This window comes from Myotis daubentonii, chromosome 2 (genome assembly GCF_963259705.1).
Source record: "Myotis daubentonii chromosome 2, mMyoDau2.1, whole genome shotgun sequence".
Classification (NCBI taxonomy): Eukaryota; Metazoa; Chordata; class Mammalia; order Chiroptera; family Vespertilionidae; genus Myotis; species Myotis daubentonii.
The window spans coordinates 132,058,778-132,086,410 of NC_081841.1; the positions used below are offsets into that span (position 1 = coordinate 132,058,778).

The 27,633-nt window shown below is 43.2% G+C and overlaps 1 protein-coding gene across 4 annotated transcripts in view; it reads left to right on the forward strand.

Moving 5' to 3' along the window:
- Positions 1–27,633, forward strand: part of KPNA3 (karyopherin subunit alpha 3) — a 119,552-nt gene that overhangs the window by 19,503 nt on the left and 72,416 nt on the right. The window contains exon 2 of one of the 4 annotated variants that reach the window (XM_059684575.1): positions 9,206–9,281. The exons of 2 other annotated variants lie outside the window; for them this stretch is intronic. The gene's annotated coding sequence lies outside the window, so the exon portion shown is untranslated. Of the gene's footprint in view, positions 1–8,638; positions 8,783–9,205; positions 9,282–27,633 lie in introns of those variants that run through there. One more of the 4 variants, XM_059684574.1, reaches the window with a different exon arrangement.

Sequence of the window (27,633 nt, forward strand, 5' to 3'; positions counted from 1 at the left end):
GTAGATACCAAAATTCGAAGATGCTCAAGTCCATTATATAAAGGATATAAATCAATGCATATAGTTGGCTCTCTGTATCACAGGTTCTCAGCCCTGGTGGAAAAGACTGTTTTCATTCACAGTTTGAATCCATGGATGGGATACAGAGGGCTGACTGTGTATTTATTTGGGGGGGAATCCATGTTTAAGTGGACAAGGGTCAAGTGTATTATTCATCATTAAAAACAAATTAGGAAATAGTAGTAGGTACACCACTCTGTATTAAAAGCCAATGAATTTGTACTTTAAATGAATGAATTTTATGGTAGTGAATTATATCTGAATAAAGCTGTTATTAAAAGAAAAAGGTAAATTATACCTAATACTAGCAAAAATTACCTAATGAAAGAATTTTCAGAATGGAAAACTATATAATAAGAGTTCTGGCTTCTAGTCATGATGCGCAGTACCTTACACAGAATTACATAACAATTCTAAGACCTGGACAAAATATATTAAATTTTTCATTGAAAGGCACTGGGAAATGATCAAAAGCAGGCAGGAACTAGAGGGGGAGTCTATTCTTATAACTAATAAAATTCATGAGTTGGAGAGTTTTTGTCTGAGGATATTTCTCAATCCTCCCACTTCTTAGGACAGAATGCTATAGCCTTATTGGCTTGCTTATCAGAGTACAGAGTTCCAGGCTGACAAACTAGGGGAGAAATCCAGGAAGATTAGGAGCTGCAAAGGGAGTGAGTCTTAAAATTTGCATGTAAGATCTGCCTAAATGTTTGGCACTCTGATATACTGTGCCTTAACTGGTGGCAGTGGTGGTGATAGAGAGGTATGTGTTTAAAATTCCTTTAAGTTTTTTAAAGGAATCCCGTTGTAAAGTTATTTATAAAGTGAAAAATCTCACATCCCTCCTCACTTTTTAAAGTTCTAATTGATATCTGGAACTATAGATGCAATGGAATTGGAATATATTTTTTGAGGAGGTAAAAGAAATTTCCATTTTTTTTCTATTAGGTTTACTATTAAACTTTCCCACCCCTGCTATATATTTTAAATTATAGCTAGAAGACCAGTGGGACTTACAGAAAAGGAGGTTTAAATGTTTCTATTCATTCTTAATTTCCCATACTAGGCAAGAACTTTTACATCAAAATAATGCTTGGCTTCCATTCAAATAGCAAATTTAATATAATTTAATGTTCTGCTATTTAGATTCTATGTTGTTTGTGTTTTTGAAAGACCAATATTTGTAAGTTTCAAGCTCATAAGCTATATTTGTGAGAAAAAAAAGTCACTTAAGAAATGTCATCTCTTCTGGGAAATCCCTCTGATATTCTCAGAGGCAGAACTAGTTGGTGCTTCCAGTGATTACACACAATTGAAACCATACTTAAAGTACAGAAAAGATTAAAGAACAAACTATAGGGAGAAACCAAGATGGCGGCATAGGTAAACACCGGAAATTGCTGCCTCATACAACCTCTACAAAACTACAACTAAAAGACAAAATGGACATCATCCAGAACCACAGGAAGGCTGGCTGAGTGGAAATTCTACAACTAGAAGGAAAGAGAAAAGCACACTGAGACTCAGAGGAGGTACAGAAGTGCAGAGGTACGGTGGCGCACGTGGAAAGGGCTGGCAACTGAGAACACGGTTGTCTTTTTCAATCGGGAGAGAGTCTCAAGCTCCCGACTGCCCTGAACTCCAGTTCCGAGCGAGTCTCTGTGAGAAACTAGACTATCTGGCATCGGTTGGAACTCAAGGGCGGCTTTCTCTCAGAGGTGTTTGCAGCGATTACCAGGACACTGAGACTCAGAGCCTCTTAGGGTAGGACTGAGGAGCAGCCATAGCTGCTTGCTCTGCCCTGTTGATCCCCTGAGACCCCCCCCCCCCACCCAAGCTGTGCGCAGAGGCTTTTGCATATGAAAGGCCTGGCTCTTTGCAATCTGAAAATTACCTAACAAACTGCAGCTGGGTCAGAGAGACCCAGAACTTCCAAGAGAAGGCCCAAGGCCCCACAGCAGCTTGCATTGCTTCACAGCTGGGCCTCATCTGGGCACCTCCAAACCCCAAACAAAGAAGAGGAATCTGCAGATCTCTCCGTAACTCCGGCTGGGTGGCCTCAGGTAGAGGCTAAATTAGCACCTCCTTAGAGATCCAAGAGCCAGTGTACCCAGTGGTCAGAGTGGGACCATCCAGATTGCAACTCCTCAGGTTCATAAGGGACACACTCAGGGGGCAGACTCAGTGAGCACCAAAGCCTCACTGAAGCCAGTCTTGTCTCCAGCACAGAAGTTCTCCCACTGCAGACACAGCTGATTCTCACAGCCAATTGGCCTGGAGGTCAATTCCTCCCAGTGATACCTACAACAAACAAGGCTTAACTACAACAAGACTGTGCACAAAGCCCACAAAGGGGTGCACCAAGAGTGTCCACTCAGGTAATTGGGGAGGCTGAGCCACTGGGCCCTATAGGACACTTAGCACAGAAAGCCACTCTATCAACACAGGGAAGCATAAAAAATGCGGAGACAAAGAAACAGGTCACAAATGACAGAAATGGAGGAAAGCAAACTACTGGATATAGAGTTCAAAACCACGGTTATAAGGTTTTTCAAGAATTTTCTAGAAACCACCGATAAATTTAGTGAGACCCTCAAGAAATCTAGTGAGACCCCTCAAGGTTATGAAAAAGGACCAACTAGAAATTAAGCAAACACTGACTGAAATAAAGAATATTATACAGACTCCCAACAGCAGACTAGAGGATCACAAGAATCAAGTCAAAGATTTGAAATACGAAGAAGCAAAAAACACCCCACTGGAACAACAAAAAGAAAAAAGAATCCAAAAATATGAAGATAGTGTAAGGAGCCTCTGGGACAACTTCAAGCGTACCAATATCCGAATTATGCGGGTGCCAGAAGAAGAGAGAGAGCAAGATATAGAAAACGTATTTGAAGAAATAATGACAGAAAATTTCCCCTACCTGGTGAAAGAAATAGACTTCCAAGTCCAGGAAGTGCTGAGGACGCCAAACAAAAGGAATCCAAAGAGGACCACACCAAGACACATCATAATTAAAATGCCAAGAGCAAAAGACAAAGAGAGAATCTTAAAAGCAGCAAGAGAAAGACAGTCAGTTACCTACAAGGGAGTACCCATACGACTGTCAGCTGATTTTTCAATAGAAACTATGCAGGCCAGAGGGGAGTGGCAAGAAATATTCAAAGTGATGAATGCCAAGAACCTACAACCAAGATTACTTTACTCAGCAAAGCTGTCATTCAGAATTGAAGGTCAGATAAAGAGCTTCACAAATAAGAAAAAGCTAAAGGACTTCATTACCACCAAACCAGTATTATCTGAAATGCTAAAAGGTAACCTTTAAGAAGAATAGGAAGAAGAAGAAAAAGGTAAAGATACAAATTATGAACAACAAATACACATCTTTCAACAAGTGAATCTAAAAATCAAGTGAATAAAAAATCTGATGAACAGAATAAACTGGTGAATATAATAGAATCAGGGGCATAGAAAGGGAGTGGACTGAGTATTCTCGAGGGGGCAAGGGGTGTGGGGGTTGCGGGAAGAGACTGGACAAAAACCGTACACCAATGGATGAGATAGTGGGGGTTGGGGGGTTGGTAAGGGCAGAGGGTGGGGTGGGAACCGGGTGGTGGGGGGAGCTATGGGTGAAAAAAAAGGAACAACTGTAATAATCTGAACAATAAAGATTTAATTTAAAAAAATAGAACTATAGCCAACAGTGGTCTAAATTGGATTATGTCTTTTAGTTGGATAACATCTAGAATTTCTGGTTCCCATGCAGATATAAAGCCCTCTTTGGTCTATACTAAGCCTGAAAGTTGTTCTTGTCTTAGTATACAAGCAAGAGGCTGGCTATTAATGGCCTTCCATCATAAAAACTCAATGGACAGGAGAAGTAATAGAATTTAAAATTTAAAATGCAGGTTGAAATCTATAGAAAAGAAAAATGAACATTGATGACTACCTATTTTGTTATACAAATTGTGCTAGGTGCTTTTTTTAAGGTTTATCTCACTTAATTCTCAGAGTCACTTTTTGTGTAGTTTAATATCCTACTTTTAAAGAGTACTATTATCTACAGATAGAGTAAAAACAATAGATGAATCAAAATCTGTGAGGAAAATGATGAGCTGAGTTTTGAATATGTTAAGAAATTTGTGGAATTTTTTTTGGGAGTAATCCAGGAGACACTTCAGCTCAGGAAAGTGATCTGGGCCTAAAGTTTTAACTTACTTAAATTTCCAGGGTGGTTGGACTTGCAGAATATGCCAAAATCTGTTTATTTACAAATACAGCAGTTTATTTAAAGGATGCTGAATAAGGGGAGCTATAGTAGAAGGGATGATTCAGTCTAATATTTGAAAGTTACTGTGTACATTTGCTGCCTTTTCTTCTCAGAAACTAAGCTTCCTTGCATATTCCCTCCCTGCCCGCATCACACATCTTATTCATTTTTATGGGTAGCAGCTTACAGTTTTTTTTAGGCATGCCATAGTCTATCATCAGCTGGTGTGTATAATTTAACTCAATTAATTAATTTGATATTTACTTGAAGGTTTATGCTTGATTGAAGTCTTCACATACAGTTAGTACTGTTGTAATAGTTTATCACAAAAAGAAATAGTTCATTAATCAGGACTATGGTACTGGCATAAGGATAAGCATATATAGATCAATGGAGTAGAATTGAGAATCTAATCTAATAAAAGAGAAACATGGTAACTGGTGTACGACCGCTACCCTTCCCATTGGCTAATCAGGGAGATACGCAAATTAACTGCCAGCCAAGATGGTGGCCGGCAGCCAGGCAGCTTGAAACTAACATGAGGCTTACTTGCTTCAGTGATGGAGGAAACCAACGTTCCCCACCTGCCTTGCAGGCCTCTGAGCCTGCAGTTTGAAACATTTTAACAAATATAGAAGCTAAAAAAACAAACCCAGAAACCAGCTTTCAGAGAGCTGGGTGGGATCTCAGAGCTGGAGTCAGTGCTGGAGTTATACATTGTTTCGATTACCTACTTTCAGCAGCCGAGGCCTAAGAGCTGGGGCCTCAGAGCTAAAGCTGGCCCAGAATTAAAAAAAGAAAAAAGGAGCGGTTGGGAGCTTCCGTCACCCGCCAGCCTGAAAACAGCCCTCAGCCCCTCACCCAGACTGGCCAGGCACCCCAGTGGGGACCCCCACCCTGAAGGGTGTGTGACCAGCTGCAAACAGCCCTCAGCCCCTCACCCAGGCTGGCCAGGCACCCCAGTGGGGACCGCCAGCCCCATCCATGCACCAGGCCTCTATCCTATATAGTAAAAGGGTAACATGCCTACCAGCACCGGGATCAGCGGAGCCGAGAGGCCTTCCGGCACCGGGATCAGCGTGACGGGGCAGCGCCCAAACCCCCTGATCGCCCTGCGGCTCTGTGTGTGACAGGGTACAGCGCCCTAACCCCCTGATCGGCCCTGCTCTGTGTGTGACAGGGGGTGGGGCCACAACCTCTCTATCCGCCCTGCTCTGTTCGTGAGAGGGGAAGGCGCCCCAGCCTCCTGATCAGCCCTGCTCTGTGCCTGATACGGGGAAGCTCCCCAACCTCTGATCGCCCTGCGGCTCTGTGTGTGACAGGGTGCGGCGCCCCAACCCCCTGATCGGCCCTGCTCTGTGAGTGACAGGGTGTGGCGCCCCAACCCCCCCGCCCCCCCCCCCCACGGCCCTGCTCTGTGTGTGACAGGGTAGAGCCATAACCTCCCCATCGGCCCTGCCCTGAGTGTGAGAGTGGTGGTGTCCCAACTCCCTGATCAACCCTGCTCTGTGAGTGATAGAGGGCGGCGCCCCAACCCCCTGATCCACCCTGCTCTGTGTGTGACAGGGGGCGGTGCCCCAACTCCCCTATTGGCCCTACTCTCTGAGTGACAGGGGGGAGCTCCTCAACCCCCTGATGGGCCCTGCTCTGTGCGTGACAGGGGGCAGCGCCCCAACCCCCTGATTGGCCCTGCTCTGTAAGTGACTGGGTGGCATCGCAACCTCCCAATCCGCCCTGCTCTGTGCATGACAGGGGGCGGTGCCCCAACTCCCCAATCAGCCCTGCTCTGAGCCCGACCAGGGGCTGCACCTAGGAATTGGGCCTGCCCTCTGCCACCCAGGAGCAGGCCTAAGCCAGCAGGTCGTTATCTCCCGAGGGGTCCCAGACTGCGACAGGGCACAGGCCAGGCTGAGGGAACCCCCTTCCCCCCGAGTGCACAAATTTTTGTTCACCGGGCCTCTAGTACTGAAATAAACTTTTACATTTACAGTAAATTGATTTTCAACAAGGGTGCCAAAGCAACCTTTTTCAACAGGAAAAAAATATCTTTAACAAATGGTATTGGGACAACTAAACTGGTGGATATCTTCATGCAAAGGAATAAAGTTGGGCCTGTACCTTACACTATATAATATTAATTCAAAATGGGTCAAAGAACTAAATGTAAGAGCTAACATATTAAAAATGCGAGTAGACAAAAAAAAAAAAAGTGTAAATCTTTATGACCTTGGAGTAAGCAGTAGTTTCTTAGGGACAACATCACAAGCCCAAGCATCCACATAAAAATAGACATACTGGATTTCATTAAACTTAAATGTGTTTTTGCTTCAAAGGACATCACCAAGAAAGTGAAAAGAAACTCATAGAATTGAAGGAAGTACTTTCAAATCATATTTGATAAGGGAGTTGTATTCAGAATATATAAAGGACTCTTAAAACTCAATAATAAAAAGACAATTCAAAAATGAGCAATTGACTTGAAAAGACATTTCTCTGGAGAAGAAACACAAATGGCCAGTAAGCACATGGAAAGATGCTAAATATCATTGATCATTAAGGAAATGCAAATCAAAACCACAATGAGATGCCCCTTCACGAAACCCATTAGGATGGCTAAAATAATAAAAACAGATAATAACAACAAGTATTGGTGAGGAAGTATGTGGTGAAAGTAAAACCCCCAACATTGTTGGTGGGATTGTAAAATGGTAAAGCCACTTGGTAAAACAGTTTGGCAGCCTCAAAAAGTTAAACATTTGAATTACCATATGACCCAGTAATTTCATACCTAGGTACATACCCAAAAGAAATAAAAGCATTTGTGCCCACAAAATTTATTCATAGTAACATTATTTATAATAGTCAATAAGTAGAAATGATCCAGATGTCTCTCACTTGATAAATGGATAATAAAATGTATTCAGTAATAAAAATGAAGTACTGATAAAAGATAACAACATGGATGAACCTTGAATAACTGCTAAGATCATACAATCACAAAAAACATATAGTGTGATCCCATTTATATGACTCCAGAAGAGGCAAATCTATGGGAGCATGGCAAGAATGGGGGAGGGGTGACTGCTAAAGGATACAACGTTTTTTTGTGTGTTTTTTTTAATGAAAATACTCTAAAACTGATTTTGATGATGGTCGCATATCTCTGTAAATATGCTAAACACTATTGAATCATACACTTAGAATGGGTAAATTGTATAGCATGTAAATTATGTCTTAAAGTTGTTATAATACCAAAAAAATATATATGAGAGTAATGGTTCTACTGTGATATATTGACTAATCACAAACTAGACTATGTACAGGTAGGCAAAACAATATACTGTACTATTTTAAACACGAGGTACCATTTCCCTATATTTAAAGATCAACTAGATACTAAATATATATGTATTGTTTATAACCTTACTGAAAAATTACACATCATTGCATGTTTCAGAATTCATTAGAAACAAATCCAAATGATCCAGCTTTTAATATGTAGTTATCGATTGAAGCCATGAAATATATATGATATCTTAGAAAGGGTTTGTAGAGTGAGAAATGACTAGGCCTCTAGGGCTATAGACAGAACATAGAGAACAACATGCATGTATGAAGGAAGAAGGCCGAAGAGGATGGTGTGGAAGTCATGGAGGTGGGAATGAATGGTTAATAGTGTTTCCTGGTAAAGATGCCGCATGAGGGTAGTGTTCAATGATAGGAGGTTGCTGATGATCTTGGGAGGAGCAATCAATGTCAATGGAGTTTTGGATTGGAGTGGACTAAATGAATGGAAGTAAAGACAGAGTAGACTACTCTTTCAATCATTTTGGCTAAGGAGGACAATAGAAGAAAATGTAGGTTGAGGAAAGGCTTCAAAAAAATAAGATAAAAGAGAATTGAGGTTACTTATGATGAATAGAAATAGAGGTTGAAAATGGGAGAGGGAACACAAGAAGCAAGACCCCAGAGAAGGTGAGAGCAAAGATTGCCATCTCTTGCACTGCCTTTGTGATAGAATGGAAGAAGACGGGATGTTTGAGGCTGCAGGTGATTGGGGAGATTTGGAAAAATGATAGGAAGTTGAGGGATTTGCTACTATCTGATGCTTTCTCTTTTCTTAATAAATAGGAAGCTTGAGAGCCGCAGCCTTTGATACAAAATCTAGGGAAGCCTGGAAAGATTTCCGAACAGTATTACTTGACATTAGAGACCTAGAATCAGATAATACCTATAATAGAGGTTGTCTTTCTTCTTTTTTTTTTTCCCCCCTCTTGCAGCATTTAGCAGCCCCGGTTTTGGAATGAGAATTGAAGTGACCCAAGGTTAGCTATTGGTAGGGCAATACAATAGAAGCACAGGAGGCAGAAGTGTTGAAGCATGAGAACTATGTAAGAAGGAAACAAAAACAAGAAGGGGTTGATAAATTGAGAGAAAATCAAGGAGGTGTAAGGTATTAAAGTAATCTTTGTAGACTGAAGTCAGTCTGTGGAATGGCTAATTATTGGGAAATTGTTCACGCCGTAATTGGATCTAGGGAGAGGTGTTTTTTTTTAATTTCCTTATTGGTTAAGGTATTACAAATGTATCCTCATCCCCCCATTAACCCCCAGCCTCCCTCTCCCCCCCCCCGCCCCCCCAGCCCCGCACTCATACTCTCATCCCCCTGTTGTCCGTGTCCTCTAGGGAGAGTTTTGCTGTTAGAGTCAGATTCCTAAAATTAGAGAACGCTGATACATATTGTTTAAGGGAAAATCTACCCATTTCATATTAAAATGTTGAACATTTCAAAGTTTTTGAATGAAATGTAAAGCATTCAAAATTTATCCTACTTAGACTGGGCAGCCTCTTGAACTGGGTTGTTTGAAGGAGTTGTTGAAGACACCAGGGATGTTGTCAGGACTTGGTTTGGAGAGGAAGATGGAGCCAGCTGCCTGAGTCTTCAGTGAGTATAAGGGAGATGGTGACAGAAATGAGAATGACACAAGGTGATCTGGTTAGATGGTGATAGTGTTGAGGTGGTACAGAGATCAGTGAGATGTTGACCCTGACACATGCAGAATATGGGAGCATCGTTAACAATGGTGATGAAGATAGCTAATGTTTATTGAGGGCTTTCTATGCCAGGCACTGCCCCTTTTGTAAACACTTAGCATGAACTTGATTCATTTGTCTCAGTAACCCTCTGAGGCATTATCTTTATTTTGTAAATAAAGAAGGTGAGGTAGAGGGACCACTAACTATCATAAAGTTTTCATGTGGGGAAACCAGGGTTTAAAACTAGACTGCTGACTCCAGAGCAGATGTTCTAATTATAATGCTATGCCATCAACAGTACACTAAAGTAATTTGTCCAATATATATGTATTTGATATGTCTGTGATAGTTTACATCATTTATAAGTACCTTAGAGGAAAATAGTTCATTAGGATTTTTTAATGCTTTCTAATTTGATGGTGACTGTATTATTACATATTTTATGTAAGTGTCAGCCTTAGAGTGGTGATTCTTCAAAGTGTGATTCCTGGACCAGAGACGTCACTATCGATATCATCTGGGATCTCGTTTAAAACAAATTCTTAATCTTCACCCCAGACCTGCTACTTGTGAGACTCTGGGAATGAAGCCCAGCAGATTGTGTTTTAACAAGCCAGGTTATTCTGATGCAGGTGAAAGTTTGACAACCACTAACCCAAGTAAAGTAGTGTGAGAAGGTGAGTGAGAATTTGAATTAGACACTGGAGTGTTATTGGGATTGTCAGTGTTTTTTGGATCCTGATGTATGAATTGAAATCTGATGGGGAATTAGTAGCATTAGTTTATCCTTTGCATGGTAGCAGTTTAGTATGTTGATGCTACGTGCAGGCATGCACATACAGTGCAATTGAAACTTTGTGGCCCATGCGCAGAAGTCGGTATTTTGTGAAAGAGCCACACTCAAGGGGCCAAAGAGCCACATGTGGCTCACAAGCCGCAGTTTGCCGACCACTGGTCTAGAAGATCCGTCTGCCACCAGAACTACGATTCCCAGCATTCCTGGTGCTCCCTACGCTCTGGGCTTCCGTTTCAGGTCCTGGCGCTGCCATCGGAACTACTATTCCCAGAATTCCTGGTGCTCCCCAAAGTGGGAGTGGCCGAGGGAGCCATGGCCCCCCCAAGCCCCTAGCTCTCCTACTCTGCTCTCCACCCGGCGACTGAGGAAGCAACGTCCCCGAAGCTGCCAGCTCTCTCCTGTGCCCCCCCCCGTGCCTGTGTATGCAAATTAACCCGCCATCTTTGGCAGGATAATTTGCATATTCACTCCTGATTGGCTGGTGAGCGTAGCAAGGGGATGGTCAATTTACATGTTTCTTTTCTATTATATACTGAGTGGCCAGATTATTTTTTTTTAAATATATTTTATTGATTTTTTACAGAGAGGAAGGGAGAGAGATAGAGAGTCAGAAACATCGATGAGAGAGAAACATTGACCAGCCACCTCCTGCACATCCCCCACTGGGGATGTGCCCGCAACCCAGGCACATGCCCTTGACCGGAATCGAACCTGGGACCTCTCAGTCCGCAGGCCGACGCTCTATCCACTGAGCCAAACCAGTTTCGGCAAGTGGCCAGATTATTATGACCACCTGACGTTTGTAGGGAAATTAGCTATAATTTCACACTGAAGTTGCTAGAGGGCCAGACCATTATAAATAGGGAAGCAGGTTGTTTGCCACGACAGTAGAAGTGATTTTTTTTCTGAAGATATGGGTAAACAACACAATTTAACAGCCTTTGAACATGGGATGATGGTTGGTGCTTGGAGCCATGGGGCAAGTATCAGCAAAACAGCTGAATTTGTTAAATGTTCAAGAGTAGCTGTTGTTCAAGTGTTTAAAGACTAGACTGTCAGCCAGAAATCTGGGCCTGAACATGTGAATTGTGGCCGCCAGCGACTAGTCAATGTTAGGGCAGAATGGAGAGCAGCAACACTGGTACAAGACAACAGAAGGGCAACAGTGCATCATTACTGCAGATCATAATCAGGGATCCTCTTAAATGATCTCTGAATGCACTATTCGCTGTACACTGCATTGTATGGGATATGGAAGCTGAAGGCCTGTTTGAACACCTTTGCTGTCTGCAGTTACCAAGATAAAACATCTCCAATTCGCACAGGAACACAAGGATTGGACAGTCGAGCATTGGGAAAAAGTCATGTGGTCCGATGAATCACGTTTCCAGTTGCATCATGCAGATGGCAGAGTGAGAATTTGGCGGAAACAGCATGAAAGCATGCACCCCACATGCATGAGTACAACCCTTCAAGCTGGTGGGGGCAGTGTTATGGTTTGGGGCATGTTTTCCTGGCGTGATTTGGGCCCTTTAATTCGTGTGGAACAATGTCTGAATAGCACAACATACCTAAGTATCGTTGCTGATCAGGTTCATCCTATCATGTTGATGGCGTATCCCAATGGAGATGGCTTCTTCCAACAAGACAACGCGCCATGCCACAGTGCTTGTATTGTGCACGAGTGGTTTCAAGAACATGAGGGAGACTTTACCTTGCTTAGGTGGCCCCCACAATCACCACATCTCAATCCAATTGAGCATTTGTGGGACGAAGTTAAAGAGCTATCAGGCAGCTCGTTCCACAACCATCAAATCTCACAGAACTGGACAGTGCTATTCATCAGGTGTCAGATTCCTCGCATCACCTTTCAACATCTCGTGGAGTCAATGCCAAGAAGAATCGCCACAGTATTGAAGGCAAAAGGTGGCCCAACAAACTACTGATGGGATGGTCATAATAATCTGGCAACTCAGTGCATATATGTGTGTGTGTGTGTATTAGAGACCCGGTGCGTGAAATTCGTGCATGGGGGGGAGGGGCAGTGTCCCTCAGCCTAGCCTGCACCCTCTCCAATCTGGGACCCCTCAGGGATGTCCGACTGCCAATCCCTGTGGGATTGGGCTTAAACAGGAAGTCGGACATCCCTCTCACAATCCAGGACTGCTGGCTCCCAACCGCTCGCCTGCCTGCCTGATCACCCCCTAACCACTCCCCTGCCAGCCTGATTGATGCCTGACTGCTCCCCTGCCAGCCCGATCACCCCCAACTGCCCTCCCCTGCTGGCCATCTTGTGTGTTGGACTGATGGTCAATTTGCATATTACCTCTTTATTATATAGTATGTGTATATATATCATCTGAGCTGAATTGCATATCAAATTAAAAACTAACTACTTCTCTTTGCATTAACTTCACAGTAACTCCTTACAGGTGACAATAAATCCAGTGTTGATAACTCAGGGCCGACCTCCCGCCCCAGGAAAGTACATTCCTTCACCCATAGAAATCCCAGGAGAAAACCAGGGCCACTTGCCACATCTCTAACTGCCCATGGCTACTGGTGTGGCTCAGCCCTGCCATTTGTTGGTCGCACTCGGATCATCAAGCACATCAAGCTGACTATGAGGTCCCACTGGTCCTGGAGAAAGTCTGGGGTCAAGGGCAGGACAATCAGAAACAGCGGTCCCCTTCACCCAGCTCTCTGGCCTGTGGGTAGTCCAAGAGGCCACCCACACATGGAGAGAGCCTCCCAGTGCGTGCAGGGATATTTGCCCCATCTGTCCACTTGCCTTTCACTGCAGATCAGGTAGATAAATAAATACATTGTGTCGTCAGGAGAAGAAAAAAACTTGGCGAGACTCTGTCCTCAGTGCCACTCCCACAGCACATGTGGTCTAGGGAAACCAGGAGTCTGCAGGCAGTTCTACCTCCAGAGCCCCCAGAACCTGGGGTAGTCCCCCACTTTGCCCATTCTCTTGTCACAGCCACTGAGATTCCTGCTGCAAGATTTGCTTGGTGAGCAGGCAGGCAACGTAGGGTGACTCCATCAACCGCAAATGCAGCGCCTTCCACATTATAGGGGCTTCAACCTCCAAAGGCTAAGTAGTGTTACTTTCTTTCCTTTAAACATTTATAAATTATGTAATTTGGTATATAAAAATAGTTGATGTAGATACAAGTTTTGAAGCAATAATAAAGCAAATATCCATTAATCCAGTCCAGTTAAGAACCAGAATCAAAGCTGCCTGTGTTTTCCTTTCTGATCCCATCCCTTGTTTCTTTCCAGAATTGAAATCCACTGTCACAATTATGTGTAAATCATTACTTTGCTTTTCTAGATTTACCATACTTGTTTGTATCCTGAAATATTATATAATACTAGAGGCCCAGCGCATGTAGGGTCCACGTTCACCGTCCCGCAATGCCTTGCACACTCTGTGGACGCTGCTGGTGCCCGGCAATGCTCCGGGGATGCTGCTGGCAACCTGTGACGCTCCGTGGATGCTGCCAGTGCCCCGCAATGATCTGCCAGCACCCCAGGGGTAGGGGTCGGGGGAGGGCAGGACTCAGACTCCGTTGCATGCGCCAGTGGGATCCCAGTTTTGCCGTGCATGCGAGCTGGACCCCAGACCTCTCCGCCGCCACAGGCCTCGCGAGCTCATTTGTGCCTGTCTGGTCCCCATTCCTTTCTCCCCTGTGTTGAGTGTCTGAGCTGTTGGCTGCTCCGAACCATTTGGCTCTTTCCCTTAGTAACAGCTTTTACCTTTTGCCTCAATTCCTCTCGCCGCTTGCGCCCTTCCCCTGTATGCCACCTCCTCCCGCTGCCGGACTTGTGCATTCCTGTCCTGCGGTGAGAGCACATCCGCTCGCCACCTGGGGACCTGCGCCGCGCTCCCCGCCCGCCCAGCGTCCATCCCCCGCACTCTCTTCGCCATGCAGCCCCGCCTGTCCGCCTTGCTGCGATCAGAGCCTGTGGGCTGCGGGATCCATCAATGCACCTCCTTGTGACTGGCCATTGGTCATTACAGCGTTACAACCACTGGGTTTTTATTATATAGATTTAGTTTTGCTTGGTTGTTTGATAAAAATAATATTAAATAGTAATACCCTATATAATAAAAGGCTAATATGCAAATAGGCCAAATCGCAGAACAACTGAACAACCGGTTGCTATGACGTCCACTGGCCACCAGGGGGCGTGCACGGAATATGGCGGGCGTCGGCTGAAGTGGGATGGTGGAGCAGGTAAACAAGCGTTGGTCACTGTCATCTGGGTGAGCCTCTGGTGGTTATTGAAAATTCTTTGCTCCTGCGCGCCTCAGTCCTGCCTGGCACTTGCACCTGCTGCCGGCACCAGAGCCGCTACTCGCACCCACTGCTGGTGCCCAGTGCTGGTCCCGATCGCTCTGCGCCGTCAGCGCGTGAGAGCAGCGGTGACGGGAGTGGGGCTGCTGGCAGACAGGACCGGAGGCAGCAGCAGGAGAGGCCAGGCGGAGGCGCAGAGGATGAGCCAAGACCTGCCCCTGTGCCTACCACAGCCTTGTGGCCCACAGTTCCTTTCAAGATGCACGAATTTGTGCACTGGGCCCCTAGTTTATAATATACAAAATGAAGTTTTAAATTTTGTTCATGTTACATGACATTTCTGGATTCATTCATGTAGCTCTGCCTCATTCATCTACGTTGCTGAGTAATAATTGTTATATATCACAATATGTTTATTTTCTTTTGAATGAACATTTTAGTTGCTTTCAAATTTTTTTGTTTTTTGCTTGTGAACCAATAGTGCCAGAAACCACTTGTATATGTCCCATGGTGCATATATGCAACAGTTTATGTGGGATTTACACCTTGAAGTAGAATTGTTGTGTCCTTGGGTATTTTGCACTTTACCAGATTTTGCTAAGTTGTTTCCCAAAAATGGTTGTACTAACTGACCTTTTTACCAGTTGTTCTTCATCTTCATGAACATTTGATGATAGACCTATTAATGTTTGGCAGTCTTAAATGCAAAGTGGTATCTCATTGTCTCAATTTGCATTTTCCTGTTTAATAAGGTGGCCCACCTTTTCGTGGTGACTATTTATTGTTTTATTTTCTATCAAATGCCTTTTATTGTCTTTCTCTTATTTTTTGTCTATTGTCTTATTGACGTGTAAGTACTTCATATATTCTGGGTAATTATTATTCACTATCCCTGCTTCAGATATCTTTGTCTTTTCACTTTCTGTGAAAAGAACAGAAATTCTAAATTTAATGGAGTTACTCTTTTGGTTTTAGCATTATGTCGTACTTAAGAAATCTTTCTCCACTCCATCAAAGTGATATTTTTCTTTAAAAATTTAAAGTGTTGCTTTTATGAGTTTTCAGACAATCTGGAATTGATTTTTATGTATGGTAATATGGTAGGTATCCTTTTACATTCCTCCCACACACATATGGTTAATTATTTGGCCCAGCTCTGTCTTTTCTCCAATGGTCCGCAATCCCATCTCCATCAAATTTCATATATATGCTTACAGCTAAACATAATTAATAGTAGTAACTTACTGTTAAATATCCAGTCATTACTCAGGTTTCCCCAATTATACATAACACATACACACACCCGTACATGAGTGTATAAAACACATTATTGTTTGTTTGGGGTCAGTATCCAAATAAGGTCCATTTATTGTGATTGGTTGACATATCTCTTAAATCTCTTTAAATCTATTGGCTCCCACTCCATTTCCTAAACCACCCTTCCCTCTATTTTTGCTTTGTTGCTTTTTGTTAGAGAAATAGGGTTGTTTATCCTGGATTTTGCTGGTTGCAGCACCATGGTGTTCAGTATGTTCTCTGTATTTTTTTGTAAATTGGTTGTTATAGAGGCATGATATGGTTAATTACTTAATTTGCCCAAACTGATTTCTAGGTTGTATTTTATATTTCTTTTTTAAAATTTGTTAAGATATAATTCACATACATTTCCACATGCCATACAGTTCACTCATTTAAAGTGTACTCAGTGGTTTTTAGTATATTCATAGAGTTGTGCAGCTATCATCACAATAAATTTTAGAATGTTTTCATCACCACAGAAAGAAACTGTATGCCCTTTTAGTAGTCCATCCCATTTGTTCATCCTTCCCAACTATACAACCAGACCTGAGCAACAACTAGCCTACTTTCTTTCTCTTTAATTTGCCTGCTTACGACATTTATGTAACTAGAATCTTATATGTAGGGTTTGTGACTGCCTTCTTTCACTTAGCATAATGTTTTTAAGGTTCCTGGATATTACTAGTATGTGTCAGTCCTTTTTATTGCTGAACTAGTGGCCTGCTGCACGAAATTCGTGCACATTAAAAGGGAATTAATTAGAGGAAATATTTTAATATTGCTATTTGCCCTTTCTCTATAATAGAAGTGTCAGAGATGAAAGAAAATTAGTAAAATGTTTATGAAAATCTACCCTCCTGTCAGAGTCTAGGGCGTGCCACAGGAACCAAAGTCAAGTCCCCGCCCACCTGCGCCACCTCAAAATTGCGCAAGACCCATACCCGGCCGGCCCCCCTCCCGTCAAGCCCTGCAGGGCAGGGGGCGCAGACTCAGGTCCCCAGGCCTGGCCTCAGGTCCCCTGGCCCAGCCTCAGGTTCCCTAGCCCAGTGCAAGAGCACAAGGGCATGATAACTATTTGCATATTAGCTCTTTATTATATAGACTAGGGGCCCGGTGCACGAAATTCGTGCACTGGGTGGGGGGGGGCGTGTCCCTCAGCCCAGCCAGCCCCCTCTCGCATACTGGGAGCCCTCAGGGGATGTCCTAGTGATGGCTTAGGCCAGCTCCCTGCTCCCCTTGGGGAGCGGGCCTAAGCCACAGTCTGGCCTCCCTTTGTGGGAGGCAACCGGGCTGATCAGGGGAAGGCACCAGCCCCATCACCCCGCTGCTGCAGCCACTGCCAGTCACCGCAGCCACCAAGGTTTTTTCATCAACACGGACTCCAGTCCCTTCACCATGAAAAAATGACAAACTCTCTTTAGGCATTTTCAAAATGTGTCTTTCATATAATAGTAATTTCTTTATTATTTTTTTTTATCCTCACCTGAGGATATGTTTCCATTGATTTTTAGAGAATGTGGAAGAGAAAGGGAAAGATAGAGAGAAACATCAAAGTGAGAGGAACACTTTGATTGGTTGCCTCCTGCATGAGCCCTGACCTGGGCCCTGGCCCTTGGCCAGAATTGAACCCAGACCCTCCAGCAGCGGACCTTCGTTTTTTTCGCCAGGAGTGTGGTGAAAAACCCTAGATCACCTTTTTGGATTCTTATTACCCAAGTTACTAAGAATATTACCAGTGGCATACAGGGAGCTTAGCCAATGAGCAGTCAGAAAAGGTGTTTCCACTATAGTTCATACTAATGGCTGGCTTGGACCCCCGGTCCAGCCTGATGCCTTTGGCCCAGGCTTCAGGCCTGGGCAGGGGACCCCCATCTCCCCCTGATCACCGGCTCCGCCCTTGCCCTGGCCTGATGCCTCGGCTAGAGACGTGACCCCCATCACCCTCCCATCGCTGGATCGGCCACTTGCCCAGGCTTGACACCTACGCCAGAGAAGTCAAGCCTGGGAAGGGGACCCTCATCTCCCCCCGATCACTGGCTCCACCCCCCCACCCAGGCCTGATGCCTCTGGCCCAGGCATCAGGCCTGGGCAGGGGACCCTCATCTCCCTCTGATTGCCAGCTCAGACCCCCTCCCCGCCCAGGCCTGACACCTCGGCTAGAGGTGTCGACCTTCATCACCCTCTGATCACCGTTCGGCCCCTTGCCTAGGCCTGACGCCTCCACCAGAGGTGTCAGGCCTGGGCAAGGGACCCCCACCTCCCCCTGATCACCGACTTCTGGGCAGCTTCTGGGGTCGCACATGGGGGCCTGAATGGCGGCTCTCACGCTGGTGGCTGCGCTGTCCCGCCCTGCTTGCAGTATGCAAATTAGCCGCCATCTTTGTTGGTTAATTTGCATATCACGCTGATTAGCCAATGGAAGGTGTAGCGAAGGTACGGTCAGTTACCACGTTTGTCTATTATTAGGTAAGATGATATTACATCACATGGATATACTATATTGTATTTATCCATTCATCAGTTGGTGGACATTTATATTGTTTATTTTTGGCCTGTTGTGGATAGCATTGCTATAAACATTTCATGTGTAAGTTTTGTGCACATAAATGTTTTCATATTTCTTGGATATAAACCTAGGAGTAGAATTGCTGGATCATATGGTAATTCAATGTTTAACCTTTTGAGGAACTGTCAGACTTTTTCATGGTGGTTACTTCATTTTATAATCCTACAAGCAATGTATGATAATTTCAATCTCTTCACATCCTCACAAGTACTTTTATCTGTTTTATTTTATACATCCTAGTGGGTCTCACTTTTTTTAATTAAATCTTTATTGTTCAGATTATTACAGTTCCTCTTTTTTCCCCCTATAGCTCCCCTCCACCCAATTCCCTCCCCACCCTCTGCCCTTACCCCCTCCACCTCGACTGTCCTTATCCATAGGTGTACGATTTTTGTCCAGTCTCTTCCCGCACCCCCCACACACCTTTTCCCCCTGAGAATAGTCAGTCCACTCCCTTTCTATGCCCCGATTCTATTATATTCACCAGTTTATTCTGTTCATCACATTATTTATTCACTTGGTTTTTAGATTCACTTACTGGTAGATGTGTATTTGTTGTTCATAATTTGTATCTTTACCTTTTTCTATTTCCTCTTCTTAATGGATACCTTTCAGCATTTCATATAACACTGGTTTAGTGATGATGAACTCCTTTAGCTTTTTCTTGTCTGTGAAGCTCTTTATCTGACCTTCAATTCTGAATGATAGCTTTCCTGGGTAAAGTATTGTTGGTTGTAGGTTCTTGGTATTCATCACTTTGAATATTTCTTGCCACTTCCTTCTGGCATGCATAGTTTCTGTTGAGAAATCAGCTGACAGTCGTATGGGTACTGCCTTGTAGTAACTGACTGTTTTTCTCTTGCTGCTTTTAAGATTCTCTCTTTGTCTTTTGCTCTTGGCATTTTAATTATGATGTGTCTTAGTGTGGTCCTCTTTGGATTCCTTTTGTTTGGGGTTCTCTTCACTTCCTGGACTTGTAAGTCTATTTCTTTCACTAGGTAGGGGAAGTTTTCTGTCATTATTTCTTCAAATAGGTTTTCAATATCTTGCTCTCTCTCTTCTTCTGGCACCCGCATAATTCGGATGTTGGTACGCTTGAAGTTGTCCCAGAGGCTCCTTACACTATCTTCATATTTTTGGATTCTTTTTTCTTTTTGTTTTTCCGGTTGGGTGTTTTTTGCTTCTTCGTATTTCAAATCTTTGACTTGATTCTTGCGATCCTCTGGTCTGCTGTTGAAACTCTGTATAATATTCTTTATTTCAGTCAGTGTATGCTTAATTTCTAGTTGGTCCTGTTTCATATCCTTGAGGGTCTCACTAGATTTCTTGAGAGTCTCACTAAATTTATCGGCGGTTTCTAGAAAATTCTTGAAAAACCTTGAAAGTGTGGTTTTTGAACTCTATATCCTGTAGTTTGCTTTCCTCCATTTCTGTCATTTGTGACCTGTTTCTTTGTCTCCGCATTTTTTATGCTTCCCTGTGTTGATAGAGTGGCTTTCTGTGCTAAGTGTCCTATAGGGCCCAGTGGCTCAGCCTCCCCAATTACCTGAAGTGGACACTCTTGGTGCACCCCTTTGTGGGCTTTGTGCACAGTCTTGTTGTAGTTAAGCCTTGATTGTTATAGGTATCACTGGGAGGAATTGACCTCCAGGCCAATTGGCTGTGAGGATCAGCTGGATCTACAGTGGGAGAACTTCTGTGTTGGAGACACCCTTCTGGGGCAAGACTTGCTTCAGTGGGGCTTTGGTGCTCACTGAGTCTGCCTCCTGAGTGTGTCCCTTACGGATCTGATGAGTTGAAATCTGGATGGTCCCACTTTGACCACTGGGTACACTGGCTCTTGGATCTCTAAGGAGGTGCTTATTTAGCCTCTGCCTGAGGCTACCCAGCAGGAGCTATGAAGAGATCTGCAGATTCCTCTTTGTTTGGGGTTTGGAGGTGCCCAGATGAGGCCCAGCTGTGAAGCAATGCAAGCTGCTGTGGGGCCTTGGGCCTTCCTTTGGAAGTTCTGGGTCTCTCTGACCCAGCTGCAGTTTGTTAGGTAATTTTCAGATTGCAAAGAGCCAGGCCTTTCATATGCAAAAGCCTCTGCGCACAGCTTGGGTGGTGCGGGGTCTTGGGATCAACAGGGCAGAGCAAGCAGCTATGGCTGTTTCCTCAGTCCTACTCTAAGAGGCCCTGCGTCTCAGTGTCCTGGTAATTGCTGCAAGTACTTCTGAGAGAAAGCCGCCCTCGAGTTCCAACCGATGCCAGACAGTCCAGTTTCTCCCTGTATGAGTCTGGGTCCCCAGAGACTCACCCGGAACTGGAGTTCAGAGTCGTCGGGAGCTTGAGACTCCCTCCCGACTGGAAAAGACAACCGTGTCCTCAATTGCCAGCCCTTTTCACATGCGCCTCAGTACCTCTGCACTTCCGTACCTCCTCTGAGTGTCAGTGTGCTTTTCTCTTTCCTTCTAGTTGTAGAATTTCCACTCAGCCAGCCTTCCTGTGGTTCTGGATGATGTCCGTTTTGTCTTTTAGTTGTATTTTTGAAGTGGTTGTGCGAGGCAGCAATTTCCAGTGTTTACCTATGCCACCATCTTGGTTTCTCCCCTGGTCTCATTGTTTAGATTTCCATTTCTCTGATGGTTAATTATGTTGAACATCTTTTCATGTGTGTATTGGCCATTTGTTTGTCTTTGGATAAGATGAATGATCTATTCAGATTATTATTGAATTGTAAGGGCCCATTATTTATACTAGATACAAATCCCTGATCCTTTGATTTGCAGATCTTTTTTCCTATTCCATGCGTTAGCTTTTCACTTTTTTGAGTACTTTATATTTCTGTTAGGTGGTACATAATGTCCAGTTATCTTTTTTGTGTGTGACATTAACAACCATTTGTGATCATACCTAGATCAGCCGTGGGCAAACTACGGCCCGCGGGCCGGATCCAGCCCATTTGAAATGAATAAAACGAAAACAAAAAAAGACCGTACCCTTTTATGTAATGATGTTTACTTTGAATTTATATTAGTTCACACAAACACTCCATCCATGCTTTTGTTCCGGCCCTCCGGTCCAGTTTAAGAACCCATTGTGGCCCTCCAGTCAAAAAGTTTGCCCACCCCTGACCTAGATCCATTAATTTATTAACTTTTGTAAAATGGTGGTATTTAAAATCTATCATTCCTTTATTAAACTTCTGAGTTTGAAGTTAATATTTTTTCAGTATATTGAAGATATTTCTCACTGCCTTGTGGCTTCCATTCCTTTTTACGGGTCAGCTTCATCATTAATACCTTGAAACATGATTATGTTGGTGGCCATCTCGAGTAGCAGCACAATACACTTTAGGAGTTTTTTGTTTTGTCTTGTTTTTTGACACAGAGCTACAGTTTTCTGACTATATCACAACTTGAAAGAGCAATTTTATATTTCTACTAGAGGCCCAAGTGCATGAATTTGTGCATGAGTGTGGTCCAGCCGGCTTGCCTCGATCGGGGCCGGGAGGAGGGGCTGCGGGCGGTTGGCCATCTGGCCCCACCCCCTGGTCGAACTCCCAGTTGAGCTCCTAGTCGAGGGGACAGTTTGCATATTAGCCTTTTATTATATAGGATAATCTCCTACCTCCTCCCCACAAAATATCTATACATTTGCTTTAGTTAGTATACTTAGAAAAACATAGTTAGTAGCCCTGGGAAGAAATATATAAATATCTGCATTCCAGATAATTTTTTTGAAACAGGTTTATTGAGGTATAGTTTGTATACCATACAACTCACTCATTGTTAGTTTAATTTTAGTAAATTTTTATAGTTGTGCAATAATCACCTATCCAGTTTTCCATCATCCTAAATTGTGTCCTTTCCTGAAATTATTTTTACTATAGATATTCTTAACCTGGAGTTGACAAAGGCTTCTGATGGATCTAGAGCAGTGGTTCTCAACCTTGTCTGCACATTAGAATCACCTGAAAATCTTTTTAAAATCCTGATTTCCGGGCCTCACCCTGTGGAAATTCTGTTTCTTTGTTATGGGGTGGGTCCACAACATTAGTAACAAAGAAACAGAATTTCCGGAGGATGAGGCCCAGAAATCAGGATTATAAAAAGATTCCCAGGTGATTCTAATGTGCAGCCAAAGTTGAGAACCACTGATCTAGAGCCACCTGAAATTGTTTGTCAACAATATGTTCTATAGGACCTTTTTTAAAATGCAAAGTATTAGTAAAGTGTCAGTTACATAAAATGCACTCAAAACCAAAACCTTTGAGAATATTTGATTAAAGTGTTGCTGGAATTGTTTCTATCACTGAAAAGTTTTAGGAAGGAGAACTATGGGGATAAGATGTTTTTAAAATATTAAAATCTGTACTTTATAATTTGTTATAAAGTTATAGACCTATAAAATACACATTTATAAGGCCCACCTATAGCAAATGAAATCAGTAGAGAATTTTTAAAAGTAATTTTTATTATTCAGTTACTGTTTTCATATTATATTAGTTTTTTTAAAATAAGTCTTTATTTTTAGATTATTACAGTTGGTCCTCTTTTTTCTCTCCATAGCTCCCCTCTATCCAGTTCCCACCACACCCCATACCTTTACCCGCTTCCCCAATGTCCTCGTCCATAGGTGTTAGATTTTTGTCCAGTCTCTTTCTGCAATCCCCATACCCTCTTCCCCCTGAGAATTGTCAGTCCACTTCCTTTCTATGCCCCTCATTCTGTTACATTCACCAGTCTGTTCTGTTCATCAGGTTTTTTATTCATTTGATTTTCAGGTTCACTTGTTGATAGATATGTATTTGTTGTCACTTTGTTGTTCATAATTTTTTTTTAAATATATTTTATTGATTTTTTTACAGAGAGGAAGGGAGAGAGATAGAGAGTTAGAAACATCGATGAGAGAGAAACATCGATCAGCTGCCTCCTGCACATCTCCTACTGGGGATGTGCCCGCAACCCAGGTACATGCCCTTGACCGGAATCGAACCTGGGACCTTTCAGTCCACAAGCCGATGCTCTCTCCACTGAGCCAAACCGGTTTCGGCTGTTGTTCATAATTTTTTATCTTTACCATTTTCTTCTTCTTCCACTTCTTAGAGAATACCCTTCAACATTTCATACAATACTGGTTTGGTAGTGATGAACTTCTTTAGCTTTTTCTTGTCGATGAAGTTTTTTATCTAACCTTGGATTCTAAATGATAGCTTTGCTGGGTAAAGTAATCTTGGTTGTAGGTTTTTGCTATTCACCACTTTGTATATTTCTTGTCCTTCCCTTCTGGCCTGCATAGTTTCTGTTGAGAAATCAGATGACAGTCCTATGGGTACTCCCTTGTAGGTAACTAACTGTTTTAGTCTTGCTGCTTTTAAGATTCTCTCTTTGTCTTTTGCCTTTGGCATTTTAATTATGATGTCTCTTAGTGTGGTCCTCTTTGGATTCCTCTTTTTTATATATAAGTTACAAAGTGATCAACCAATAAGTCTAGTACCCATTTGACCCCATACATAGTTACTACAATATTATTGACTATATATCCTGTGCCCTCTCATCAGTCCAAAGCTTGAACCTGTCCAAAACATTGTAGCGACTCCCCACAATAAAGTTTTAATTCTGTTTCTTTGTTACTAATGTTGTGGCCCCACCCCATAACAAAGAAACAATTTCCGGAGGATGAGGCCCAGGAATCAGGATTTTAAAAAGATTCCCAGGTGATTCTAATGTGCAGCCAAGGTTGAGATCCACTGCTATAGATAATATTAAACATATATCTAACCATGCAATTCTTTGTCCAAAAAATGAGCATGTTCAAAAATTAAATGAAGAACATTTGGATATACTCAATGGAGATTTTCACACATACTTGAGTGATGATTCCATTGATTCCACAGATGATGCTGAAAAGGAAAATTTTCCCATCGAATTTCTTAATAGTATTACTCCTTCGGAAATGCGGTGTCATAAATTGAAATTGAAAGTGGGTGCAATCATCATGCTATTGAGAAATCTCAATAGTAAATGGGTTCTTTGAAATGGTACCAGATTTATTATCAAAAGATTACGACCTAGCATTATTGAAGCTGAAGTATTAACAGGATCTGTAGAGGGAGAGGCTGTTCTGATTCCAAGAATTAATTTGTCCCCATCTGACACTGGCCTCCCATTTAAATTGATTCGATGACGGTTTCCCGTGATGCCAGCATTTGTGATGACTATTGATAAATCACAAGGACAAACTCTAGACAAGGTAGGCCGATTCCTACCTGAACCCGTTTTTGCACATGGTTAGTTATATGTTGCTTTCTCTCAAGTTTGAAGAGCATGTGATGTTACAGTTAAAGTTCTAAGTATTTCATCACAAGGGAAATTAGTCAAGCACTCTGAAAGTGTTTTCACTCTTAATGTGGTATACAGGGAGATATTAGATAAAGTTTAATCACTTTATCAGCCATTGTTTGCATCATTGTTATTTTTATATCATGTTTTTGTTGTTTTCATATCATGTTTTTGTCATTTTTATATCATGCCTCTGTTGTTGTTATATCCTTTTGTTACTGTTTATTAATAAATTTATATATTTTCATATACATTTTACTAATTTCCTTTCATCTCTCACACTTCTATTATAAAGGGCAAATAGCAATATTAAAATATCTCTGCTAATTAATTCCCTTTTTAAAAAAATATATTTTATTGATTTTTTAGAGAGGAAGGAAGAAGGATAGAGAGTTAGAAACATTGATAAGAGAGAAACATCGATCAGCTGCCTCCTGCACACTCCCCACTGGGGCTGTGCCCGCAACCAAGGTACATGCCCTTGACTGGAATCGAACCTTGGACCCTTGAGTCCGCAGGCCTATGCTCTATCCACTGAGCCAAACCAGATAGGGCAATTAATTCCCTTTTAATGTGCACGAATTTCGTTCACCGGGCTACTAGTGTGTGTGTGTGTGTGTGTGTGTGTGTGTGTGTGTGTGTGTCTATCTATATTTCATTGTCATATGGTTCTAAAGCCAGTTACAGTGTTCTAAGCTCTTCACCCTTTTTCCTCCCTATTCATGTATATTTATTTGTAAAATAGTTCTATGCGATTTTTTTTTTTAGTTTGGTATTTTGTAAAGTTATTTTTGTTACAGTGGTTAACTTTATTTAATACCCTCTCTTTTAATTATTATCTATTGATTCCCTATTATGTGTATTATTGAAATTGGTTGTGACCTCTTCTTCCCCTCTTCCTTAGCATCTGGTGTGAAGTATATCCTTTAAAAAAAAAATTGGCTTGACCCTAGCCAGTGTATCTCAATGGTTAGAGTGTTTGCCCAACCTGCACACTGAAGGGTCCCATGTTTGAGTCCCAGTCAAGGGCAAGAACCTGAGTTGCAGGTTACATCCCCAGCCCAGTCAGGGCATGTGCAGGAGGCATGTGTCTTTCTCACATAGATGTTTTTCTCTTCCTCCCTCCCTTCCACTCTCTCTAAAATCAATGGAAAAAATATCCTCAGATGGGGATTAACAAACTAAATATATTAATTTAAAACTGGCCTTTATTTTACAATGATTGTAGAGTCATATGCAATTGTAAAATATAATACAGAGAGATCCTATGTACCCGTTACTCAGTTTCCCCCAATGGTAACATCTAGAGCCACTATAGTAAAATGTTGATATTTATACAGTCAAGATATAAAACATTTCTGTCACCACAAGGATCTTTTATGTTGCCATTTTGTAGCCATACTCACTTCCTCCACCCTTACCAATCCTCAACCTCTGGCAACCACTAATCCCTATTTCTATAATTTTGTTATTTCAAAAATCTGTAATAATAAAAGTGTAATATGCTTATTAGACCAGACAGCTGAACGATCTCTGGATATCATTCTGGACGTCCTTCCAGATGAAGCCGCAGCAGCAGGGGCCAAGGTAGAGTCGTTAGGGGCTATCAAGCAGGCAAGCGAGCAATTAGGGGTGATCAGGCAGGCAGGCCAGTGGTTAGGGGCAATGAGGCAGGCAGAGGTGATTGGGGGCAATCAGGCAGGCAGGTGAGTGGTTAGGGGTGATCAGGCAGGCAAGCAGGTCAGTGGTTAGGAGCCAGCGGTTCCGGATTGCCAGAGGGATGTCTGACACCATACATAAATATTACAATACTAGAGGCCCGGTGCACGAAATTTGTGTGTGTGTGGGGGGGTGTCCCTCAGCCCAGCCTGCACCCTCTCCAATCTGGGAATCCTTGGGGGATGTCCCGCAGGAATCGGGCCTTAACCAGCAGTTGGATATCCCTCTCACAATCTGGGACTGCTGGCTCCCAACTGCTTGCCTGCCTGATTGCCCCTAACTGTTTCTGCCTGCCAACCTGATCATCCCCTAACCACACCCCTGCCAGCCTGATCGACGCCTAACTGCTCCCCTGCCAGCCTGATTGCCCCCAACTGCCCTCCCTGCCAGCCTGATATCATCCCCAACTGCCCTCCCCTGCTGGCCTGATTGTCCCTAACAGCCTCTGCCTTGGCCCCCATGAAGATGGCTTTGTCTGGGAGGAAGTCGGACGTCCGGAAGATGGCCAGTCGACCCGATCTAATTAGCATATTACCCTTTTATTAGTATAGATAGATTGTATAGGATAGGATTGCTTAAATGGGAGGGGAAAGCCTTTTTCAGCAGGAGGAGATGCTCTTGGCAGACAAAAACACATAATCCCTATATCTGGACTGATAGCCAGCCATATGCACTATTCTGCCAAAGTGGTCCCAGATTAGGTTCTGATTGGTCAGTTTTGGTGCCAGTCACTGTCAAAAGCTCCACCTCCTAGGCAGCCATTGGCTCCTGGCACTTCACCCAGATTTGGTTCTGATTGGTTGGTTTCTATACCAGTCAGTACCAAAAGCTCTACCTCCTAGGCAGCCATTGGCTCCTGGCACTTCACCCAGATTTGGTTCTGATTGGTTGTTTTCTACGCCAGTCAGCGTCAAAAGCTCCGCCTCCTAGGCAGCCATTGTCTCCTGGCATTTCACCCAGATTTGGTTCTGATTGGTCAGTTTCGATGCCAGTCAGCATCTCTGGGCCTATCTCTAGGCCTGATTAAAGAGGCGGGGCTGATCAGCAGCCCCTGCTGAGGCCTGGAGAGAAACAGGTGGGGCTGCTGGCAAAGCTAGGAGAGAAAGAGAAAGGCAACAGCTGATCAATGGCTGTGACAGAGGCTGCAGATCAGACCCTGCCTCTCTCTCTGCATGCCTCTCTCCAGGCCTGATCCGGAGCCCCTTCAGCAGTCAGTGCTGGGTCACTGCGCCAGCACCGGCTGCAGT